This window comes from Thermobia domestica, chromosome 3 (assembly GCF_964235325.1).
Source record: "Thermobia domestica chromosome 3, izTheDome1.hap1.1, whole genome shotgun sequence".
Lineage (NCBI taxonomy): Eukaryota > Metazoa > Arthropoda > Insecta > Zygentoma > Lepismatidae > Thermobia > Thermobia domestica.
The window spans coordinates 264,647,327-264,659,675 of NC_137456.1; the positions used below are offsets into that span (position 1 = coordinate 264,647,327).

The following is a 12,349-nucleotide window of genomic DNA, read 5'->3' on the forward strand; positions in this document are numbered from 1 at the left end:
GCAAGTGGTTGTAATAAAGTGAATCATTCACTGAAAAGATTATCCTTTTTGTAAGTATACTTTATTAAGCTTTTTACTTAAATAATTTGTATAGTTATGGAACAACGTTTATACAGAAACTTACAAATTGATGAAATTTGCTTTATTAGCGTATGTTGTTAAAGCTTTGACCATCCTGTATGTGAAGAGCAGTTTCATCTTCATGTCTTCCAAATGACGATTGTTCTTTTTTAAGGTAAAAGTGTAAGGCATTTTTATTGAGAACTCTGACCGGCAAGTTTTTACTTTGGTCATTCATTCATTTTATTTGATTCTAGGATTCAGTGATTCGGATCTTTCGGTTTCGAGTTAAGGGTTCTCCTATGGGTATAGCCTAGAAGTTGAGCGATTGTAACAAAAATTGATGTTTCCATAGCTCTTCTGTCTACAATAAAAACGTGAAAAAATAACATTCTCCATTTGCACATACCAAGAGGGGAAGGAAGTATGACTCGAAAAAGTTTTGCAAATGTGATAAAACTTACACATTTTTAATCTCGCTGACATCTTGAGAAGAGAAATATTTAAATAAAAAATTGTTGCTATTTGGAGAGAGCAGAGAAGGCGTAAATCCTATCAGTTCTATCGTTCGGATATTCCGTCTAGCCTAGAAAGAGTTCAGCGATTGGAACCTAACCTGCAGCATTCATAGCTCTTTAGCCTAAAACAAAACGCGAAGACAAAACTTTCATATTAACATAGAAAGGGCGGATTGGGGTCATGAAATAAGACACACACAAAACAATTTCTCAGCTTTATCTAATTTGGATAATTTTCCAAAGTCAAGCCCCTCGTCTCTTCCTTGTATGTGAAAATGGAAAGTATTACTTTTCCACGTTTTTATTGTAGGTTGGACGGGTATCAAGCCTGCAAGTTTCGTTCCAATCGCTCAACTACTTCCAGGCTACACCCAAGAGCTCAACCCTAGGATTCTCTTCGGGGAATATGCACATGAAATGAAATGAAATCTTTAAGTTTAGACGGCTAGAGGAGACGGTGATAATGAAAGATGAGTGAAATGGTCGGATGAAGAAAGTGGAAGAAAACGGAAGAACCCCGAGGAAACCAACGATCACGGTGTTGGTCCACCAGAATGTGCACACGGCGCGAGCTGGGATTCAACCAGGAACCCCAAACACCGGAGAGGAACGTTCTACCACTGAGCCACCGCGCCATGGAAGAATATGCCTCCTGTGCTCCCTCCAAATAGGAATAGAAACAAATAAAATTATTTCTGTTTTCAGGATGCTACACAGATTAAACTTTGTTAGTTTCACCCGATTTGGACAATACTCAGCTGTCCTGCTCCTCCGAACCCTCCCCCGTTGTATATGCAAATGGATAAAAGCTTTTTTCTAGTTCTTATTGTAGGCTGAAGTGCTATGAAATCCGCAGGTTTTGTTTCAAACGTTCAGCTCTTCTAGACTTGACTCAAGAGCCGAAACATAAGATTTATAGGGTAATATGCTCCATCTGCTTCCTCGAAATATTAAAAGAAAAAATTGTTAAAAATATTTATGTTCTCAGGACGTTACATAGATTTATATTTATTTGTTGGTTTCACCTTTGAGCGTGGAGTGGAAAAGTGGTAGATATGACTTGACGTCGTGTGATGTTAGTCTTCTTCAATCTTCTATATGTGGTCTTGTTTAGGATTTGACCTCGTAAACTGTGCTTCGTTGTTGCAGGTGTATTTCTCAGGTGTGTTGCTTTGTGTTGTGTGTTAAGCTGTCTGATGGCTATTGCCCTGTTTTCCAAAAGGACAACATTGTTGTACTTTAGGAGCTATTGATTGGGGCGTTTCTCTTTTGGGAAAACCGTTACTGTCAGATAAGAATCATTTCTATTCTTTAGCACGTGTCCCTGTTCAGCATGAGAAACTGAGGAGGGGAAGAACGATAAAAAGGGAGAACTGTATTATGTTGAATTATTGATTTTTTAAAATTACTATTCTCATAAACATATTAAAGATTGTTAAAAGTACCGATAAATTGAACATGCCATTTGTAAATGGACACAGTAATAATATGAAAAAGGGTTTTAGAAAACTTTCTTAGGAATGTAATATTTGTAGTGCATATAGATTTATGTACTTATATTTATTGGCATTATTGGGATATATGATCTTAAGTCCGTCATGTATGAGGGAGGACGACCCTCGTTGATCACACTATTCGTCGAAAGAGCTCCTCCGTGGCTACGCGCCATTAGCGTGGGAGACTCGGATTCGATTCCTGGCGGAAGCTCATTTGATTCGGATTCCACGTTAATCAGTATGTCCACGTCCACGTAAAACTCAAAATAAAGTGAACTCAACTATTTGTAGAACGTGGAATTAGGGAACCAATATGACATCTATATATTAAGTACAATCCCAGCATTCGCGTAATGTGAATGAGGAGAACCCAGGAAAACCTCACTCAGGATACCTGAAATGAACTCAGGATGGTTGTTACGTCCTTGCGATGGAGTGCCCCACCGGAAGTCGAACTCGGACTGCACGTACCAAAGTCGAGGGAGTTAGCGATTATACTATGCAGGACCACATAGTGCTTATAGAATCATTAAATTTTCTGCACGGCAAACTAACTCACTCATTTGTTTAAAGTACAGCATGTGTTTGATTAGAGCTCAACATTCCTTTCAGCACAGAGAGATGTAATGTTGAACCTGAGGGGCCCGTCTCGAAAGAAGGCCTATTCATGTAGTAATTTATCACGAAAGGTCTGTATTGCTTTATCCCATTGGAGAGACTATTAGATACATGGTGTCACTTGGGGCTAAACCACACGAAATCATATCGGAAATGAAACTGAATTTTAAACACTAAAGATAGAAATTATATTAAAACATTTCATGTATCACCGAGCGAACTTTGGTGAATGGTAAGCATGGGCGAAGCAATCGGGACTTCCGGGGTTCAAATTTAGGGACTGACCATCTTGATTGTGGTTTTCCCATGGTTTACTAAGTCTCAATAGTTGAATGCTGGAATGATACCTTAAAATATATATAAGACCTGTCCTACTTTTTTCCAAATTTCCCTAAATGGTCCTTCAGTTGTTCATTTTACCGTTGTCTCTTTACCGTCCTCATAAAGCAGAATGATAAAAATAATTCAATGTTGTAGCTATGTAATGAGTCTAGTACTTCCTTGCAAGGTGGTGTAAGACATCAAAATAAACATTAGCTAATTAAAAAGGTAATAAGTTTCTTCCTTCCTTCCTTATATTTTAGTTGTAAAATGAAATGGAATATTTGAGTTTTAATGTCCCAAATGCAAGCCTGTTAGTCTTAGGGAGACGGATGAAATAGACAAGTGAATAATTATGGAAAAAAAAATGCAATGAGAAGGTGTGAGGAAACGGTAGTACCACTTGAAAATCTATGGGCACGATATTGACCACCACAAACTTTTTTGACCCAGGATTGAATCAGGGACTCCACGCATCAGAGGTAAACACTCTACCACTGCACACCGTGCCCCCTGTATTTTAGTTGTTATTATTATTATTATTATTATTATTATTATTATTATTATTATTATTATTATTATTATTATTATACAGGGTGCGGCACGTAAAACCGGCCCGTCGTAATATTCTGGTATATTTTGTTTTTGGCAACACTTAAATAATCTACCTTCCTACCAAGAGATGGCGTGTCGATGTCGGGTCAACTTACGTGACCTGCAGCAGTAACGTGCAGCCGCAGCCAGTGAAACTTGTCGAAACCAGTTGAGAAAAAGGCCTCGTTGTGTTAAACCGGGTGAGTGTCAGTGTGTGATAATGCCGTATTCGATACCCGAGCGTGTTGCCATTGTTAAAGGGTTCATTCTCACTGGATCTTTTGTGTAAACAAAGAATTTGTTTCGGGAGAAATTTCCAGGACGTTCTGTGCCAGCAAAGAGCACCATTCAGGAATTGATTGAAAAATGGCGGCGTACAGGATCGGTTCAAAATGCTCTCACGTACAGACGACCATCTGTCTGCACGCCTGAATTAAAGATGCAATTGGAGGAGATAATGACAAGAAGTCTTCGAAAGTCAACCAGGAGATTGAGTCAACAGGTTCATGCGGGTGAGAGAAGTTGCAGACGTGTTTTAAGGGGACTGAAGTTAAAACCGTACCGGATAAGTGTTGTGCAAGAACTGAAGGAACCTGACCTGCAGAAGAGAGTGCATTTCTGTTCATGGCTGTTGAGCAATGTTGCCAGTGGTTTCTTGGATCCACTAATGCTCATCATGAGTGACGAGGCGTGGTTCCACCTGTCTGGGTACGTAAATTCACAAAACAACCGGTATTGGTCGACAGAAAATCCACACGCAATCCACCAGGTACCCTTGCATAATGAGAAGATTGGTGTTTGGTATGCCATTTCCGCCACACGCGTTATTGGGCCCATATTCTTTGAGACGACAGTGAACAGTGACGTGTATATGAGAATCCTGGAGGGGTTTTATATACACTTGACCGAAGAGGAGCGTCAGTTATGTTACTTTCAGCAGGACGGTGCATCATGCCACACATCAGCTGTATCATTGTCCCTTGTGCATGAGATGTTTACACCAGAGAGGACAATCAGCAAAGGCTTGTGGCCTCCTCGGTCACCAGATTTGTCCACGTGTGACTTTTGCTTATGGGGAGTGTTAAAGGGAAGAGTATACGAATTAAATCCACACACAATTGAAGAACTCAAGACCAGGATCCAGGATGTCACCAATAGCATTACAACACAAGAACTGACAAGGGTATATGTGAATCTCCTCAATCGTGCTCACATATGTGTTGAAGTGGGCGGAGGACACTTTCAGCACCTGCTGTGAAGGCTGCTGTGAAGGTGAGTAGTCATATTCAATACATTACATTTTATTTATGTGTTGTAGTTAATCATATTCAATACATTACATTTCATTTATGTGTTGTAGTTAATCATATTTAATACGTTACATTACATTTTATGTGTTCACTTTACGGGCCGGTTTTACATGCCGCACCCTGTATATTTTGCTACAAAATACCGGTACAACTGATGATACCGATAGTAGTCATTAATGTGGTAATAACATTGATAATAATACTATGTTAGGCTCTTTTCTTATATCGGAGATAACAATAGAAGAGATTGAAAGGGCAATCAGAAAGTTAAAATCTATTAAATCAATGGAAAATGACAACATTCCTCCATATATTGTTAAAGCATGTATTGATATTTTCAAATATCCTCTAAGTATAATATTTAATTTTGAAATAAAAACAATGTTTTACCTGACAAATGGAAGCACTCAATAGTTTCCTCAAATCCAAAATCGGTAAAGAAAAATAATATTGAAAACTTTCGGCCTGTTGCAATTTTACCCATATTTGCCAAGATATTTGAAAGTATCCTGTATGTTGGAATACTAAATCACATGCGCCCTGCAATCTCGGTATATCAACATGGATTCTTACAAAGTAGATCGACAGTTACAAAGGACCCCGCACTTATCTTATGGAAAGTGGCTTTCGGCTAATGTTGTTGAAACTTCGGTGGTTGATAGTTCTTAACATGTGGATCAAAAGTCTCAATGGGCACAAAGACCGAAATCCACTCCTTCCCCCCCAAAAAAAAAACCGCCTCCAAGTAGCTGGGGGGATTGAACTGATTTCAGCATGTAAAACAATTTGTTGTTTTAATCAATTCAACAATGACCCGAAACAACCACATGTTAGACTATCAAATACCCTACTTGACACCGTCCTTTTCCCCCACATATCCCCCAGTGAATTACCTAACGGATGTTCCATATTACTGTAGTTTATAGTTGCGCGTATCTGTTGAAATACCTACAGTTTTGGTCTCACCGACGATATAATGGGTTTCACGTATCGCTGATTACGAATCTGAGGTGAGAGTTCTAGAATTCAAGATGGAGGATCAATATGGCGGATCAAAAACACGAAACTCCTGAATGTAGCCACAAATAGCTGTTTACTAGGATATTTTGGGTCGTTGGTTACGAATCTGAGGTCAACATTCTTGAATTCAAGATTGCAGATCCAATATGGTGGATAAAAACGTCGAAGCCACAAATCGTAGTAGACAAGAGTGTTTTTATATCGCTGTTTAAGTACGCAACATTCCTTGATACTTCAGCCACCATGTAGAATTATTCTGCATCCTTGTCCTTTACCAAAACCCACCACCAGAGACAACAACTTAACAGTAATTCGTACAAATGTTATCATTATGGAAGTAATACGATATAAATAATATGTTATATTTAAGAGAAAAAAGCACACATCTTGAAACTAATTACTGATTTATTTTTTTCCTGCAAATAGAATTGAAATGGAATATTTCGGTTTAATATCTCACAGTTATGTCTTTTACATAAGATTAAGGCAAGTGAAGAATGGAATAATCGATGGAATATGAATATTGGAGGTAACAGAAATAGCCCGAAAAAACCTTCAGACACGAAGTTGTTCACCACGAACATACTTAGCCACAGATCGAACCAGGGACCCCATGCACCAAAAGCAAGTGCTCAGTCACTGAGCTACCGTGCCCTTCTCTGTACAAATTGGAACAAAGAGCGAATATAGTAACTAACAGATCATTCGTAGCAAAATATTAGATTCTCCATGAGGGAACATGTAGAGTTTACTGCGTTTATTTTTAATTAACTCTTCTCTTTAACGTTCAGAATAGTTATATGTGCAGCTTAAGGGCTCGTGTTTATTACCTTCAATGTGGCTCACACTGCTATTCCCGTTGAGACTTACGATTACTTGTATTCGAACTAACATCCTACAATAAGGATCGGGCTTTCTAGCGTCTCCAGACCTCGCGCTCACTAATGCTTTCGGCACGCGCTTATTTGGGCTCAGGCTTCTATACTCAGGGATACTCGAGCTTAGTGATGTCTGTGGGGCTTGTACTCATTTGTGTCTGGGTTCATGTTCTTCATTGAGGTTCACGTTTTCTGGGGCTGGGACTCACATATGTCAATGAAGTTCGTGTTCACTTGGGCTCCGGCTCACATCCTTCAATCAGGGTCGCACTCACTAGGCTCGTTGAGCCGCTCGCTAATTTCTTTCGGACACAAGTTTAATTGTGCTTATCTCAACTTGACTCGTGGTTTCTCGTGCGGGCATACTTCCATTGTCTGAGCTTGAAAGTAGTAATGGCATGATTTGGCCGAACTTTGGACTTTGACCCAGGCCTTTGTGACGTCATAGGTCAAAGGTCAATGACCTTGGTCCGGGGTCAATGACCTAGAGGTGCATAGGACCACCCCCTCTAAATTTTGGCAGGGGTACCTTGGGCCACCCCTAAATTTTGGCAGGGGTACATAAGACCACCCCCCTTAAATGTTAGAAAATTGTCAAATCTAAAGATTTGGTATGGTAGCCTAGGACCATAGTATGTACCTCTATCAGTATTGGGTGTCTATGTCGTTCCCTTTCATGGGTAAAAATTGCCAAAAAATCAAATTTCGGGGTTTTTTGATCTTATTTATCCCCTTTGATTAGGTATTATTACCTTATATAATTATATGTGCGTATACAGGGGTCCATTACCTTTCATAAGACATAGGTACATTAATGCACCAGTTGAAAAATTTGGGAGGGGTACCTTGGCCCACCACTTAAATTTTGGAAATTGTCGAATTTAAACATTGGGTATTATAGTACTGGACCCTAATATGTATTATGATAAATTTGGGTGGTCCACCTCATTTCCTTCTAGAGATACAAAATTACCAAAAATATAAACGTAACCAATACGTTATACCACGTGTTAGGTTTTCGGCCTAATTTATCTGCTTGGATGAGGTCCTATTACCTTATATAGTTATATGGTCATGTATAGGGGTCTATTACGCATCATAAGACATAGGTACATTTGTGCACCCCTTTAAATTTTTGGGAGGGTACCTTGGCCCACCCCCTTAATTTTGGAAATTGCCCAATTTAAACATTTGTTATTATAGCATAGGACCCTAATATAGATCACTACAAAATTGGGTGGTTCACCTTGTTCCCTTTTAGAGGTAGAAAATTTCCAAATTTTAGTACAACCACGTGTTTGGTATTTGGTACATTTTATCCCCCTTTGATGAGGTCCTATTACCTTATATGGTTATATGGTCATGTATAGGGGTCCTTTATCTATCATAAGACATGGGTACATTGGTGCACCCCGGGAGGGGTACCTTGGCCCACCCCTTAAATTTTGGAAAATGTCCAATTTAAACATTTGGTATTATAGTACAGGACAGCAATATGTATCATGATAAATTTGGATGGTCCACATCGTTCCCTATTAGGAGTACAAAATTGCCAAAATATAAACGTAAGAAATATGTTGTATTACGTGTTTGATTTTTGGTCCATTTTATCCCCTTTGATGATATTCTATTACCTTATATGATTACAGGGTTTCACTTTTTATCATAAGACATTTGTATATTGTTGCACCCTTTTTAAATTTTGGCAATGGGGGTCCACTGAAATTGTTCAATTTAAGCATAGTACAGGACCTCAATATGTTTCGGTGGTCCTATTGTCAAATTTTTAAGAACAGCCACGTGTTTGGTTACTGACTCAATTTATCCTATTTGATAAGGTTATAAGATATGGACGGGTATCCCCTTTCAATTTGGTAGGACCCTTCGGGTGTAGTACGGTCACGTGATTAATGATTTGGTTTTGATGCGCGACGAGGTCCCTGGTCAATGTTCTATAGGAATTAGGTGGAAACTTTGAACAAGATTCTTGGCATTTAAAACTTTTTTTTCAACTTTTCAAACTAAAAAAATCAAAATAAAAATTGAAACGAAAACTTTTGAAACGAAAAAATTGAAACAAAAATTTTGAAACGAAAAATTTTCAACAAAAAATTTGAAACGAAAAATTTTCAAACAAAAAGTTTTTAAACAATAAATTTACAAACAAAAATTTCAAACAAAAATTGGAAAAATTTTGAAACAAAAAATTTTCAAACAAAATTTTTGAAACGAAAAATTTTCAACAAAAATCTTGAAACTAAAAATTTTTCAAAACAAAAATTTGAAACGAAAAATTTTGAAACGAAAAAATTGAAACAAAAATTTTGAAACGAAAAATTTTCAACAAAAAATTTGAAACGAAAAATTTTCAAACAAAAAATTTTTAAACAATAAATTTACAAACAAAAATTTCAAACAAAAATTGGAAAAATTTTCAAAACAAAAAATTTTCAAACAAAATTTTTGAAACAAAAATTTCAAAACAAATTTGAAACGAAAAATTTTTCAAATAGAATTTAAATCAAACAGTGATCAGCTTTCAGGGTTAACCGTTAAACTTTATCCGGTTTTTAACTATTCAATTAACAAATAAACGGTTTTCAACTATTCGATTAACAACTAAACGGTTTTCAACTACTCGATAAACAGATGAACTGTTTTTCCTTTTCACACCAGTGAGTGCAAGAATTTACAAACTAAAACAAAAAAATGCACTCGCTTTAAATACGCATCATTTTTGAAACAAGGTGTTAGTGTTCATCATGGATACACAGTGGAAACATCATTTACCTGTATTCTCGCAGGGCCTAGTGGGTGTGGAAAAACGTATTTTGTGAAGCGATTACTGTCACATCTCCCAACCATGATCAATGCAAAATTTCGTAAGATATATTGGTATTATGCAGAATGGCAAGACGTGTATGCAACAATGCCGGTTCCAGTAGAATTTCACGAAGGACTTCCACGAATGAAAGATTTTCAGCCTCAAGATGGACCACATTTGATTATTATTGATGACCATATGCGAGAAGTGAATAGTGATATTTTTGATATGTTCACGAAATGATCACATCATCGAAATATTAGTGTGATTTTTATAACACAAAATGTATTTCATCAAAGTAAAGCAAACAGAAATATGAGTTTAAATTGTTCGTATTTGGTGTTGTTTAAAAATCCAAGTCCAAGACAAGTCCAAATCCAAGACAAGTCACAAATCAAGCAAATGAGTTATCAAATCATGCCTGAGCATCCACTGTTTCTACAAGAAAGTTATGCAGACGCAACAAGAAATTCACATGGTTATTTACTGATGGATCTTAAACAAGATACATCCGATGAAATGCGATTTCGTACAAATATTTTTCCCGACGATTTGCATCATTATGTTTACGTACCAACAAAACATGTTTAAATTATTGTGCATGTGAACAGACTGACTTAGTCTGTCACGATGTCTCCTACAGTGAAACACGCTGATCTGCTACGTGCTGTGCACAAAGCTAAACCAAGATTGCGTAAAGCTATTATTGCCAATGCAGACGCTTCATTAATTCATAGTATTTGTGAATGTTGTTATAATGTCTTAAAAGGCATTGTTCCACTGACAAGTGCGCAGAAGTCAAGATTAAAGCGTTACAAGAACACGCTCCGCTATCTCGTAGAGAATACAAAATCATTGGATAAAAAGAAGAAACATTTAGCCGTACAACAAGGAGGATTCTTACCTGCATTACTTGCACCTATTGTAGGAAGTGTGTTATCCAGTATTTTGTTTAAACAATAAACATCATGGAACATAGCAAGAAGATGGTTTTAGTGCCACCAGAAATGCTTCAACGAATGCATGCATCATCATCCCGTGTGAGTGAAAATCGAGAATCTAATCTCGATCGTGAAATGCAATCTATATTGAATACATCGTATCCAAGTGATGAAGAAAAATGGAATCAGTACAATAGAATGTTACAGAATTATCTTTGCGTGATACGTAAACAAGAAGAACCAATACCACTTACAATTACATCAATGAAACCTAATGGTGACGTTCCGAATTTTTACGATAGCACGAAAGAAGAAATTTTAGCCGCAATACCACAAATGTATCGTAAGAAAGCCGAACTACTATTCCGTCGTTTCAAACAAGATGACGCAATTACGTGGGATCATAAAGGAACAGTGTACATCAACGATAATAAACTACATGGATCCAATATTGTAGATTTAATGTGTGATGTGACTCGACCTAGGAAACATTCTAATCCTCAAGGCTGGGAATTGTTTTGCAACTACCTTGCATCGTCAAACACACCTCAAGAATTGATTGGTAATCCACGGAGATTAAACTATATTGTCAAGCATGAAAGTACAACAGCATCTGAAGGATCTGCACCACCAAAACCGGCACCTGAAATATTTTCTTCCGGAGAAGAAGAAGAAGAAGATGATGATGATGATGTTTTAGAAGTCCGACCAAAAAGAAAACGTATCGTTCCACAATGGTCAACGTACAAACTATGAACTAAAAGTTGAAATCCATTTATTACAATCCATCACACCTTGCATCATTTTCTACTGCAAAGAAATTATGGCAAGCCACAGGAAAATCTATACCTCTAGCCAAAATAAAACTTTGGTTAAACAAACAACCTACCTACACGTTACATCGTCCTGTACGTCGTCGTTTCCGTAGAGATTTTTATCTTGTCAATAATATTGATGATCAATGGGAATGAGATTAAAATGATTTACAATCACTTCAAACTATAATGACAATTACCGCTATATTCTTACAGTGATTGATGTGTTTAGTCGGTACGGGTGGGCTGTACCACTAAAATCAAAAAGTGACGAGGATATAGTGAATGCATTTGAAATGATTTTCCAGGAGAGGAAACCAATTGTGCTACGTAGTGATCAAGGAACTGAATTTACCAACAAGAGAGTACAAAAGTTTCTCAGGAAACACAACGTGCAACATGTTACAACAAAGGATCCAGATATTAAAGCCAGCATCGCAGAAAGATTTAATCAGACATTGAAACATCGTATGTGGAAATACTTTACCAAATATCAAACATACAATTACATCAAAGTATTGCCTTTACTTGTAAAAGCATACAATGAAAGTCGGCATTCCAGTATTAAAATGGCACCTGCAAACGTTTCTCAGGACAATTTACTGGAGGTGTGGCATAACTTATACGACAAAAAGCTACAACGTTCAAAACAAGTTACGGATTTATCTGTTGGTGATACTGTTCGTATAAGTAAAACAAAACGCATCTTTGACAAGGGTTACCTCGAAAACTGGACTTGGGAAATATTCAGAGTAAAAGCCATTGTACCAAGAAACCCACCAGTGTATCGACTAGAGGATTTAAATCATCAACTCATCGGATGGTGCTTTCTACAGAAAAGAATTATAACCAGTACCGCTCCCTTCGACGTTCCTCATGGATAAAATATTACGTACAAGAACAAAAGGTCGCAGAAAGGAGTATCTCGTCCAGTGGAAAGGATATCCTTCCTCA

General features: G+C 37.4%; 1 protein-coding gene across 5 annotated transcripts in view; it reads right to left on the reverse strand.

The window, feature by feature from the left end:
• The window catches only part of LOC145681636 (uncharacterized), a 421,555-nt gene that overhangs the window by 211,879 nt on the left and 197,327 nt on the right, over positions 1 to 12,349 (reverse strand). The gene's annotated exons all lie outside the window — the stretch shown is intronic.